The following is a 12,328-nucleotide window of genomic DNA, read 5'->3' on the forward strand; positions in this document are numbered from 1 at the left end:
CGCTGTTTCCTGTAATTAATTAAACTATTCTATGGTTCTCTAAATTTACCTAAAGTTCTCTGAATTGCCCTTAAGTTCCTGAAGTTTTCCTGATATTCGTGGAACTGTACTGAATTTTTCAGAATTGCCCTGAAGTTCACGCATTTTTCCTAAAGATCTTAAAACAAAATCTTAAAATTTTCCAAAAGCCAATAGATCTACCCAGAAGGTCTAGTATCTTCACAGAGATTCTAGAATTGTCCATGAACTGGACTGCTTTAAGCTATTGGAACTTACCCTTTAATGTCATTGAACTTCCCCAAAGATCTGAGCGAACATGATATTCTTGGAACTACTCTGAAGTTTTCTGAACTTCCATCAAGGTCTCGACACTTGTCTAAAACATTTAAAATTTCTTAAAGCTTCGGAATTAATTTTCCTAAAGTTATTTTGAACACCCCGAATTTTTTTTTTAATATTTGAAGTTCTCGGAACTTTCATCAAGTCTCTAATAATTGTGGAACTGCCTCGAAGTTCACAATACTTTCTTTAAGATATCGAAACTTCGTGGAAGTATTCTAGACTTTTTCTACTTTGTTCTTAAAGCCCTACCGATTTAGAATCGGTACGCTTCTTTTTGTCCGGTACAGCGCTCGTAGGACTCGGTTCTAGAATCTTTTGACAGAAGTATCCTGTGAAATCCTGTGCAGATTTTTTTGTTAAGTTTATGTTTTTTTGGATTGCCACGTGATGGAAGTAACCAGAAAAGAATTAATTCTGCACACAAGACATGAAAACCCGACACGGTCGGGTACGAGAATAGCAAAGGAGTGGAAACCAAAGCCAAAACTAGCGTCTGCGTTTCAAGAATCGTTTGTCTGTTTCCCGGAAAGTGCACTCAAGGCGTCGAAGCGGTACAGTGGACCGGAAACTCCGTCAGAACGTCATGAAGACTTTCAAAGCGAATCCAGGACTTTCATACGTGGATGTGTCCAAAAAACTAGTTTTTTTTAATTATTATAGAGATTTTTTAGCCATATGGCTAGTTCAACTCTTCAACAAACACGGTGCTGTTCGCAGTACAGTTAGGAACGTATGCGGGAAGGTTTCTTCAAGTATCGAGCTATTCGAGGCAACCGAACCGGACCGTAAAGCAAAACATTACGGTCAAAACACGGCCCCGAAAGCTGTATGATCAGGTGCTAATCAGATTCAACGGATGCATCCTTCTGAACGATAAAAGGTATGTCAAATTGTACTTCAAACAGCTTCCGGGAGAGAAATTTTATGTTACCAGGGGTCGCGTAGATCTTCTCATAAAAAATATAAATGTGTTTTTACGGACAAGTTTGCCGGTAACCTGATGATCTGGCAGGGAAACTGCAGCTGTGGCCAGCAGACTCCAATTTTCATTACATTCAACAATATGAACGGACAATTATACAACATCAAAGGCCTGAAAAAACGGATATTGTCGTTCATTAGGTCCCAACGGAGCCCGTCAACCCAAAGTTCAAATTGTCGTTCGAGAGGAATAAAAATCGCAAATCCCATATTGTATCTTTAAACTATAACATTTTCTTCTAATAACGTTTTATCTAAGACAACAAATCAAGAAGACTTGCAACTCTTCCATTTTCTCATACGAACGCTATAAGACAGGTACAATCGCGTCATCTGCCGCTCAAAGGTAAATGCTTCGAACGAATTTGATAGCAAAGATTACATCCTCAGAAGAAAGGTTTGTGTATTTGCTCATTTTTCTATTCGTTGCTTCAACCTTCACTCAAGCGCAGCGCTATTGTATCTGTCGGTTGGATTCTGGCAAAGTCTTCTTGATATGATGTCTTCGTTAATACCTAATGCATTGATTTTTAAGCATGTCGATATCACTACCATAACAAAACTCGTTAAATAGTGCACCAAAAGCGAGCTTTTTTGGGTGGCAAATTTGTGAATGGTCAATGATGTAAGCCAAGCAGACCTGCTATCACCTCTTGAAACATACCACACATTTTCCACAATACATGACGGTTTGCACCACTAGTTGTAATTGAAGCTTTAGGCTTTGACGCGTCAAACGGGAGCAACACGGAAACAGCAGTCTGGTACGCTTTGGACGTTATCATACTTGCAGACCGGTTTGGATGTGTGAGTTTAAATAAGAAGAACATTTGTGATGTATGGGTGCCCAAACCGTGCATTTCTCGCTGTGCACTTCGATATCTGATTGCAGACAAAGAGAGTAATGGAGAAAGATAGCGCAAAAGCTCGCTCTCACTCTCTTGTCAGTTGTGAATCTCTCAATTACCGATAGTTGCGCCGGTGCGCCTGCCAAAACTTATGAGCTTCCCCTGGTTCATTCTGATAGTGTTGTTCTGATGAATAAAGAGTTGATTAATTCAAGATTCCTACCCAGGGGACTATGAATTTTCTCTAGATTTTGAGTCTGTTTTGTATCAAAAAATGTTTTCGGTAGTGTGTGACGGATATTTTTTATTACACTTCAGTCGAAAGAGTTAGTCTTTTGATAAAAACGAGAATTCAAGCTGAACATTGCATTAGGTCGGCTTTCTCTTTGTATCTTCACGGCCATGTAAAGACATTCCCAGGTATTTTCAGCACACAGATCGATAAAAGAAGCTTTTTTCTAGCATCTAATATGACAAACACAACAAGAAATGGTTATCCCAACAAACATTGAATGTTGAATAAGAGCTTATTCAGGCAAAAAATGCTTCTTCAGCTAAAAATAGCTTATTCAGCTGTTGATCAACTCAAATTGTTTGTTGGGATGTGCTCAAGTTATTAACGAAATAGAAAGTTGACGAAGAGATTCGATCAATATTACTTAGAACCTAATGCAATGTTCAGCTTGAATTAGTTAAGTTTTGCAATTCCTCCTACTTCGGTTAGTGCGAAAAGGGCCATACAAGTTTTGCTTACACAAGATGATATGCCCTTCAAATGTTCCGTTAGCTACTGATTAATATAGTAAATGAGAATATGTCCCTCGAATACTGAGTACTGACATGCAACACGGCTTTTTCAAGGGTCGTTCGACCTCGACCAACTTACTTGAATTTATAGACTATTCATTGAATGCAATGGATAATGGAAACCACGTAGAAGCTCTCTATACAGACTTTAGCAAGGCATTTGACCGCATTGACATACCAATGTTACTCTTTAAACTGCAAAAAATTGGAATTAAGTCAGGGCTCCTGAAATGGCTTGAATCATATTTAACTAACCGCCAACAAATAATTAAATTCAACGGAAAGAAATCGAGCCCAATTCAAGTCACTTCAGGCGTCCCCCAAGGCTCTCATTTGGGACCTCTCCTTTTTATTCTATACGTAAACGACATATCTTACATTCTCAAAAAACTTAAATTGCTTATTTATGCCGACGACATGAAGCTCTTTTTGGAAATAAGAAATGAAGAAGACATCAATATATTCCGGAATGAAATACACATATTCTACATATGGTGCAAAAAAAGTCTACTAGAATTGAATGTAAAAAAATGTAACTTAATATCATTTAGTAGAAAAAGAACAACTTCAAACATTTCAATTGCATTAGGAAATCTAACTGTAGACAAATGTGAAAGAGTTAGGGATTTAGGAATTATCTTAGACTCTAAGCTAACTTTCATAGACCATTACAATACAATTATTCACAGGGCAAATAACATGCTAGGCTTTATCAAGCGCTTTAGCTATAACTTTCAGGACCCTTACACAATTAAAACACTATATATTGCCTATGTGAGGTCAATACTAGAATATTGCAGCATTGTATGGTCTCCATTTTCAATCACGCACGAAGAAAGATTAGAATCAGTACAAAAACAATTTCTAATATGACTCAACAGAATTTTTTTAAAATTAAACTTCCATGCACCCACTCGGCAACTCCGAAATCGAAATTTATTTGCCATAAAACATCATCGCACAAATTATGCAAAATATGGGCCATTAAACCGCATGATGGCCTCTTGCAATAAACACTGCGAAACCATTGACTTTACAATGTCTCGGCATAAACTAAAGCAATATTTTTATTCCATAAGAAATAACAACTCATAAAAGAAAAGACAAGAAAGCTGACACTACTTCTTTATATAAATATATATTTAAGAAAACAAAACTGTATGAATTGTACTAGTCTACGTTGGTTGACGAAATAAATAAATAAATAAATAAATAAATAAATAAATAAATAAATTCATGGAGCATTGAAAAATAAAACAAAAACTAATATGTCGTGGTAAACTATAACGAACAAAGTTTGGTGCACAGGTAAACAAATGAGGCACGGGACGCCTCTGTAGTTAAGAAAATACCAGGAGGTGGGAAGTGTCCATTTTCCGCGCTGGTGTTACAGTTTCATAAGACGCAACTAGAAACTTTACAAATAAAATATCAAAATTAAACGAAATACTTTCTTTTTTCATTATTAGAGTGACTTTCAGCCAGTTTAAACTTAATACGTTCCAGTTTCAAAAAGAGTATTTTCGAACCTGGAAGTGTGTATGTAATACCAATATCCATTTTGATAACGGTGATGCATACATGCGGGGCTTAATGTAAGTGAAAGTAGCCTCGGAATGGGCGTGACCCTCCAGACATTCTGAAATAGGTTGCTGGATCTGCAATAGAACTATCACCTTCTAACTCCCGGCCTAAAGCTGTCTGCAATAACCGCAAACGAAAAATTGCAGATGACTTGCTTCCATAATTCCACTGCCGGCCAGGGGCTTAGATTGAATACACTCACACACGCACGAGTGCTTGTTGGCGCGAGTACTGAAAGATTAAATATGGGTCATTCCAGCTCAAGTGGGTACACCACCTGTGGATATATGTATGTCTTTGAAGATCGATATATCGAAAATTAAAGAAATTTAACGAAATGGTTGGTCGGGTTGCTTTGATTCGTATGGTATTTTAGTTTAAACGTGTACACACTTACGTATTTTTTGTGTATTTTCCAAAGTGTGTATTTACAACGAGATTTACAATTCAGCTGATTAAAGTACACAGCAAAAAAAATGTAATATCGATCAATGTAATTCAAGCTGATGTATGAAATAATGATTTAATAGCAAAAAGCAGATACAATATTACATCAATGGATGTAATTTTGTTCGCAAAATCGATGTACATCGTACAACGTTATTGATGAATTTACGCGAAACTGCACCAGTGCATGCGACACCTAGGTTTGAAATCCAACACCACAAAAGTGAAGATGTACTAAAAAATATTCCATACGATTTGACAGGTAGCAAAACGTCATTATCATTTTCACATCATTTCCATCTGCTGGTCGGCCGTCATTTCTCAATATTACACAACCGGTGGATTGACCTGGTTGCAGCAGTTTGGATGTAATATTCAACAACTTTTTTTCTGAGAAGTTGATCGCCCCTCGCATCTTACCCACACGGATAGAAAACTCCTGGCAAATTTCTATTGCTGATTATTCATAAAATGTATTATTCAACTAATAAGCAGACGCCTTGCAAAAACTTAATGAAGATCATGTGTCAAATCAGGCATAACATTTGATAAAGGCACAAAAGCATTTGTAAACAAACTTTCTAAGATCCTTTACAGGCGAACCAAATTACGCCCACGCAAACCAATACCAGGTGTGGTAGTTGCCCCTATCCGATGATGTTGTTGGTTTGCGTGGGCGTACTTTGGTTCGCGTGTAAAGGGCCTTAGAAAGTTTGTATACAAATGCTGTTGTGCCGTTATCAAATTTTATGCCGGAAATGAAATGTATAGGCGTTCACACATACCTTTTATGCATTCTTATAGGACCTATGTGGTTCGTCTTATGGAATGTATAGGCTGATGTTTTGGCAAAAATGTATAAGTGAAACACATGAATAAAATAATTGATTTTCGTTTCGTGCATCACAAACCACGTTCAAAGAAAAGGAATGTCATGTATCAAGTATGTGAAATTACGATAGAAAACATTCCATATCGCAATCGCAGTTTTTAACTGATATGGAATCAATCAACAAATAGAATGAATAAAACTTCTGACATTGCTATTTTATAAGATTGATCCAATAAACCATACATGCTGATTTGTCTCAGTGTATAATTTCATGACTTTGAGAAACGTCAAATAATAATGTACGCCAACGCCATTTATTTGTCTATAAATAAAGTCTCGAAATAAGTTGACGGACACAAACGTCAATGTGTAAACGGTGTAAACACCGTAAATAGTCCATTCTATGCGCACGAGTATTGAAAGCAGTCTTGTAAGCGGTCACGGTAGTCGACACATTTTCTGTGATAATCGACTGCTTTTGCCTCCGACACTTGGAAAACAAGCTATCATAGTACAGTACCAAACTCAAATGTCATACGACAGGCTCTGTCATATGACACTGTCGCCGAAGACCGTCACGAATGTATGTTTTTTAGTTTTTCTCATAATAAGAGCTGCTGATGTTGTGCTTGTGTGAATTCTGAAAATAGCAAGCAATGATGTCCTAGGAATAACATTTCTGATCAGATATGGTTTAATTTACACCCAGTTGAGGAATTAGAACGAAATTACTCATGTCATACGATAGTTATTTGATAATTTTCTTTTCGCTCGAATGTTATTCTACCGGTTGTGTTGTGTGAGAGAGACGACGGTAGAGCATGAGTGTACGAATAAAAACAGACTGTCGCGCACGACAACGAAGCGAGTGTAGTAAAAAACGTCAACTGTTTCAACCCCTGATTGAAAGGTCCGAAAGTGAGGATAACAATAAGACAATACAAATCAACATATTTTTGACTGAAGAGAAGGTGGGGATAAAAAAACTTCTCACTTGAAAATGGGATTACGCAAGTGTGCGTGTTATAAACGTCAGAAAGGTCGATACTGAACAAATTAGTACTACTCTAACTCTAGATGTTGGAAATTGCATCTCCTTTAAGTTCACAAAATTCGTTCAACATTGTAACATTTCAAAGTAAGAAATTCGAAAGTGGTGCAAAAGAAGATCCACTAAAATATTCTTGAGGATAAATCGAAGATTTTAGCGTGAATCCGCCGCCGAAAGTGACCGAAAGCAGTGCCCGCTCCTGGCGGAAGAGTGCGAGACGGCAAATGCATTGCGAGTAGCTGAATTGAATAGTCGGAAATTGTCTACCAGAAGCTTTTTGCATTCAGTCGACTCAGTGAGGGGTCAAGAAACAAATATGGCAGCCACGCGGGTGGCTCGCCCATGCAAGGAAATAAAAGGGTGATATTCAGTAAAAAATCCGTTAGAGGAAAAAAAACTTGAAATTAGTGATTAGGAGAAGAGCAAAAATTAGTGAGTAGAAATGTTAGTGATAATTGAAGAAAACCGAGAAGAATAAGGAAAGAAAAAGATGACGAAAATCCTCCAACATAACATACAAAGTATGAGACAACCAGAGAAAAGAGAAGAACTTTATGCATGCATGGCCTCAAATCAATTCAACGTAGAGCTCCTCCAAGAAATTTGGCTGAAGGAAAACGAAGAATTCAACTTTAAGGGACACAAGCTGTTCTCCAAGAGACAATTGGATGGATACGGCGGAGTGAGAATCCTGGTGGCAGACGAGTTCGTAGCGGAGGCAATCGAAACTCCCGATTTCGACCTGCTGGAAGTAGTGGGAGTCAATTTAAAACGGGGATTCCACCAAATCAATCTTCTCTCGGCCTACCTACCACCCTCGAGAGGTTCGAGCAATGGGGCCCGCAAGGAGATAACGTCGTTTTTCGAATTCCTCAAAGAGATGGACGGGGAAACAGTGATAGGAGCGGATTTTAACGCACATCACACATCCTGGAGCCCAGAATTTACAACCTGCAATCGCGGGAGGTTGTTAGTTGACCTTATTCAGGAATTTAACCTAGTTTTGCTCAACGACGGATCACCCACAACGGTTGGCCCACCTGGCGGCAGGAACTCAGCCATCGACGTAACTTTGGTGACCCCCGGGCTGGCCAGGAAATCAACAAGGACTGTCAAGGAGGAGGAATTTAGAAGTTCGCATATGTGCATCGCTCTGGAGATTGGCAGCGAAATTCCGAAGGTGGAAAGAACGGTCAGGAGGATCAATCGGGAAAAGCTGGTCAACCAACTGAATGAGATGCGGCCACAATTCATCTATTCGCCTGAGGAAATGGTTGCCACCTTCAACGAAGCGGTAGAGAATGCCTCGTATAGCATCAAAAACAAGAAAGCCAACTTCCTAAAAACCTGGTGGACGGATGAAATCGCGAACCTCTACGAAAGCAAGCGGGAAGCACTCAGAACATACAACAAACAAAAAACGAACTCGAGCTTCAACAGGCTGCAAAAGGAAAGGGCACTTTTCAAAAGGGAAGTAAGGAGGACCAAACGAAGATACGTAAGGGAGTTGTCGGAAAAAAATCGATGAAGCGACCCCACCAAGGCAGTTGTGGAACATGGTGAAAGGAATCAATACGGCGCTCACAGGAAGGCACAAAAAAGGAATAGAAATCACGCGCGAGGAGGGAGAAAAGTTCATGGATCATTACTTCCAGGACAAATTCCGAGAGGTTCTCTTTCCGTCAGTAGACACGGAAAAGATCCTTGAAGGATACGAAATGGCCATTAAGGACGAGGAAATTATAACCGTGCTTCAGGACAGGAAAACACACTCTGCCGCAGGTCCAAACGGGATGTCATATGCGGTGCTCAAGCAACTGAACCCAGGATTTTGGAATTCTGAACAAACGCCTTTTTTGATTTTTTACTCTTGGAAACGCATCTAGTAGAAGAGTTTTCCAAAGTGTGGTGAAATTTGAGCGTAAAATATTAAGAAATAAAAAATCCCGCACATGGTGAAAATATGCCATTTTTTGACAATTTGGATACCTGCCGGTAATCAGTCTGTTTACTGTAGTTACTATAATAAAAACAAAATGTTTGTACACATATAAGAATTTACATTAAAAAACCTTCAAGTTGACGTTCTAATATCACGAATAGCTTATTTGGTTGCGGAGTAATCTTTTCTGAAAGTTGAAATTTTTAAAAAATCTCAAAAATCCAGGGTTGTAGCCCAGAAGGATCTAGGCACTTTAGAGCAAAATCAAAAAAGGCGTTTGTTCAGAATTCCAAAATAAGCGTTTTGGCCAGGTTTGACTCAAATCGGTGACATCGACCACAACTTTTCGAAATTCTGTACCCACTTGAGCTGGAATGACCCATATGTTTTTTTATCGTGAAAAGTAAGTAAACAAAACTTGAAACTGAGCCAAATATTCCACCCTATTTTGAAGCTTCATTTTAAAGATACAGTCGTTATTCGCTGGTTGCGTTTGGGCTGCTTTTTAGTCGGGCCTCCGTTGGATTTGACTATCGAACATACATTCTTTCAAGTGGTGATCTTATGCGTTTTGGACTGCGCATTTAATGTGCTGATTGTAAACATTTGATATTTGCTCAAAATATTTGAGTTTTAATTGAAATTCAAGAATGAATCATAAACATAGATTGCACCCATCGTATGTTTTGCTTTTCCACTCAGTTTCAAGCAACTTGCTTCAATCCGCTGTGATTGAATCCGCTTGTAGGGAAATCTTCTCAACCACACTCCCCAACAAATTATAGCCTTCTGTCAGATGACTCAACTAACGAATCGAATTCGGCCCAACCAGCGAATTTCGACTGTACTGGGTAACACTAAAAACACACCTTTGATTACATTTACATTACATTCTACATTATCGCACAAAATCTCACCCCAGATCAATTGAAGTAGCAATTGCCTCCACAAAAATGTTCACTCCGATAATGACGCACCTTTTAAATGCATCATTTTGTTCTATTAACGAACCCAACTAAAATCAGATTATTAACAAAATACCATCGGACCATCGAAGGTCCGTCCTCCCATTAAATTGTGTGTCAATCTCCGGCAATAATTACACCAGCTATTGATATAACAAACATCAAACTCGAACGGACCGCAGCAGCTCATTAAATTGGTTGTTTATTACAAGCTGACCAGTCAGAATGATGGACAATAAAAAAATCAGAATCAACAAATAAATACCCAAATACGATAATCAACACATACGTATTCAAATAAACAACAGTTCTAGATAGAGCTGGAATTAGGGCGTAACAGCCTTTGTAAACAATGACTTCTCTCTTTGATTTCTAGGAATTCAAGGCACGCCTACACAAACCAGCACATCCATCAAGTACGGGAAGTCTTCCCCTACTCGATGGTGATGTCGATTTGCCAGTCATTGTTTTCAAAAGCTGTTACGCCCTAATTCCAGCTCTATCTAGAGTTACATTTAAATTTTTCTCAAGAATCTAAGGAAAATACTGATTTTTTTTTTTGATTTTTTATATTTTTTCCCGTGCTGAAACGTGCCGAAAAAAAATTATTTTCGGTCCGGTAAACTCTTCTTTCAAAAAAGCCCAAAACAAGTCCCATTAAATAAATTATAGCTGAACCCACACCTAGGCAGGCAGGCATTGTACTTTTCAAATCCGAAAAGCAACAATGTAGTACATTTTGCCATCGCATCCAGGAAGAAGAAACAAAACATCCATCGTCTCCTCCATCATCGGCTCGGTTAGAGACCCTATTTCTACGAAATTATGCTGCAACATAAATAAAACATCCCGTTCGGAAGATCGAGTCGCAGAGATCCGAAAAGTTTTCCGCTGCCTGTCGTGCACGGCGAATGAGCACGACTCACATTTGACTTTAGTTCACTCATAATCGCCAAAAGTGCAGGAACTCAGCGATGAGTAAAATTTGTCTCATGGTTTCCTGTGGAAAACCTAAAAAATCTGCCGGAAAATGAGGAAATTGACGAAAATTTTATTCAGTCTCCTAGTAGTACCAATAGACTGAGTGAATGCAATCTTTACTTTTCTCAAATTCAGGAATTTTTCCCTGGAAAATCCTGGAACAACCTGGGAAAACATGAGGCAAATTAACTCATCGCTGAGTTCCTGCACTTTTGGCGATTATGAGTGAACTAAACTCAAATTTGAGTCGTTCTCATTCGCCGTGTGGCTGATTGTTATGACCTATTCTTCCTCTTCGGTCTATACATAGGCTCCCAAATGGAGCTCTCTAGAGCACACATGTTCATATATGAAGGCAGAGAGCGAACGATATAAGCAGAAAAAAAAAAATTGGACCTTGAATTTATTTCGTACATAACATAAATTTAAAGGGCCACCATCCATATCATTACAGTGCGAGGGAATAAAAAAAACAACGTTCGGTCGGTCGGTGTGTAAATATATGTATAGGTGATGTTCGCGTACGCGTTCAAGTTGGGACGAAAACAACTTCAAAACAAAAACTAGCTCTCGATCTAGCTCGTAAAGCAAACACTTAAACCCATCTACGAATGAAGATATTTTAATTCGATTGATTCTCAATTGATGCTACTTATTTCCAATCAGTCGATCGCCTCCACTCATTCATTATACTTTGTACATGATCGTGAGCTCCACCACTCTAGTAGTGGGATTGTTCCGAGATGCAGCGAAAAAAAAACCGATGGAAATCAACATAACATTAAGAGAGAAAAAAGAAGAAACAACGAGCAAAACAGGCATAAACATAAAAAGCAATCAAGATATTCACGCTTCCCTGAATGGGCATGGTCAATTGGTTAGATCAAGATGGTCATTGTTGCATGGCGGAATCTTTTTTTTTTTGGATTCGAGAAGGACGGTAGGACTGATAATGAAAACATATTTTTATGCACCAGAAATGTAGGTAGGAATCAGTTCTTTTTTTTTCAGAAATGATTAGGGATTGCACTCGTGAGGAGGATTTCAAAAATATGAGAGATAAGGTACAACGTTTAACGATGATGGTATTTCTGCTATTTTTTGTGTATACTTGTTTTCAGTTGAAGTTTCGATTGACATGACGCCGAAATAGCTCAGTTGGGAGAGCGTTAGACTGAAGATCTAAATGTCCCCGGTTCAATCCCGGGTTTCGGCACATATTTTTTTGTCGTAATGCCAATCGTATATAATTTCCTTTTCAAAGATCCACGCAGATTTCATACGGTAGTGATACGTTGTGGAATAATGACAGCTAAATTTATTGTCTAACTTTCAGATTTCCGGACCAATTAGAGATTTGGGCGTAATTACTTTTGAAAACGAACATGTTAATCGCTGATTTCTCGCAAATAAAAGTTCAATCTCGAAAACTAGCATTACAATCAGGTAGTGGAATGATTCCTCTATGATTTGGTATAGTTTGTTTGCAAGATTGAGTTTATATTCGCGAGAAATCGGCGATTGAAGTGTTTGTTTATAAAAGCAATT

General features: G+C 38.4%; 1 non-coding gene across 1 annotated transcript; it reads left to right on the plus strand.

Moving 5' to 3' along the window:
- The first annotated feature begins 11,923 nt into the window (after positions 1-11,923).
- Positions 11,924-11,996, plus strand: TRNAF-GAA (transfer RNA phenylalanine (anticodon GAA)). Its single transcript has one exon. It is a non-coding gene; the product is annotated as a tRNA-Phe (tRNA).
- The last annotated feature ends 332 nt before the right edge of the window (positions 11,997-12,328 follow it).

This window comes from Ochlerotatus camptorhynchus, unplaced genomic scaffold, assembly GCF_037179485.1.
Source record: "Ochlerotatus camptorhynchus isolate MF236.1 unplaced genomic scaffold, CSIRO-AGI_Acam_v1.1 ptg000361l, whole genome shotgun sequence".
NCBI lineage: Eukaryota > Metazoa > Arthropoda > Insecta > Diptera > Culicidae > Ochlerotatus > Ochlerotatus camptorhynchus.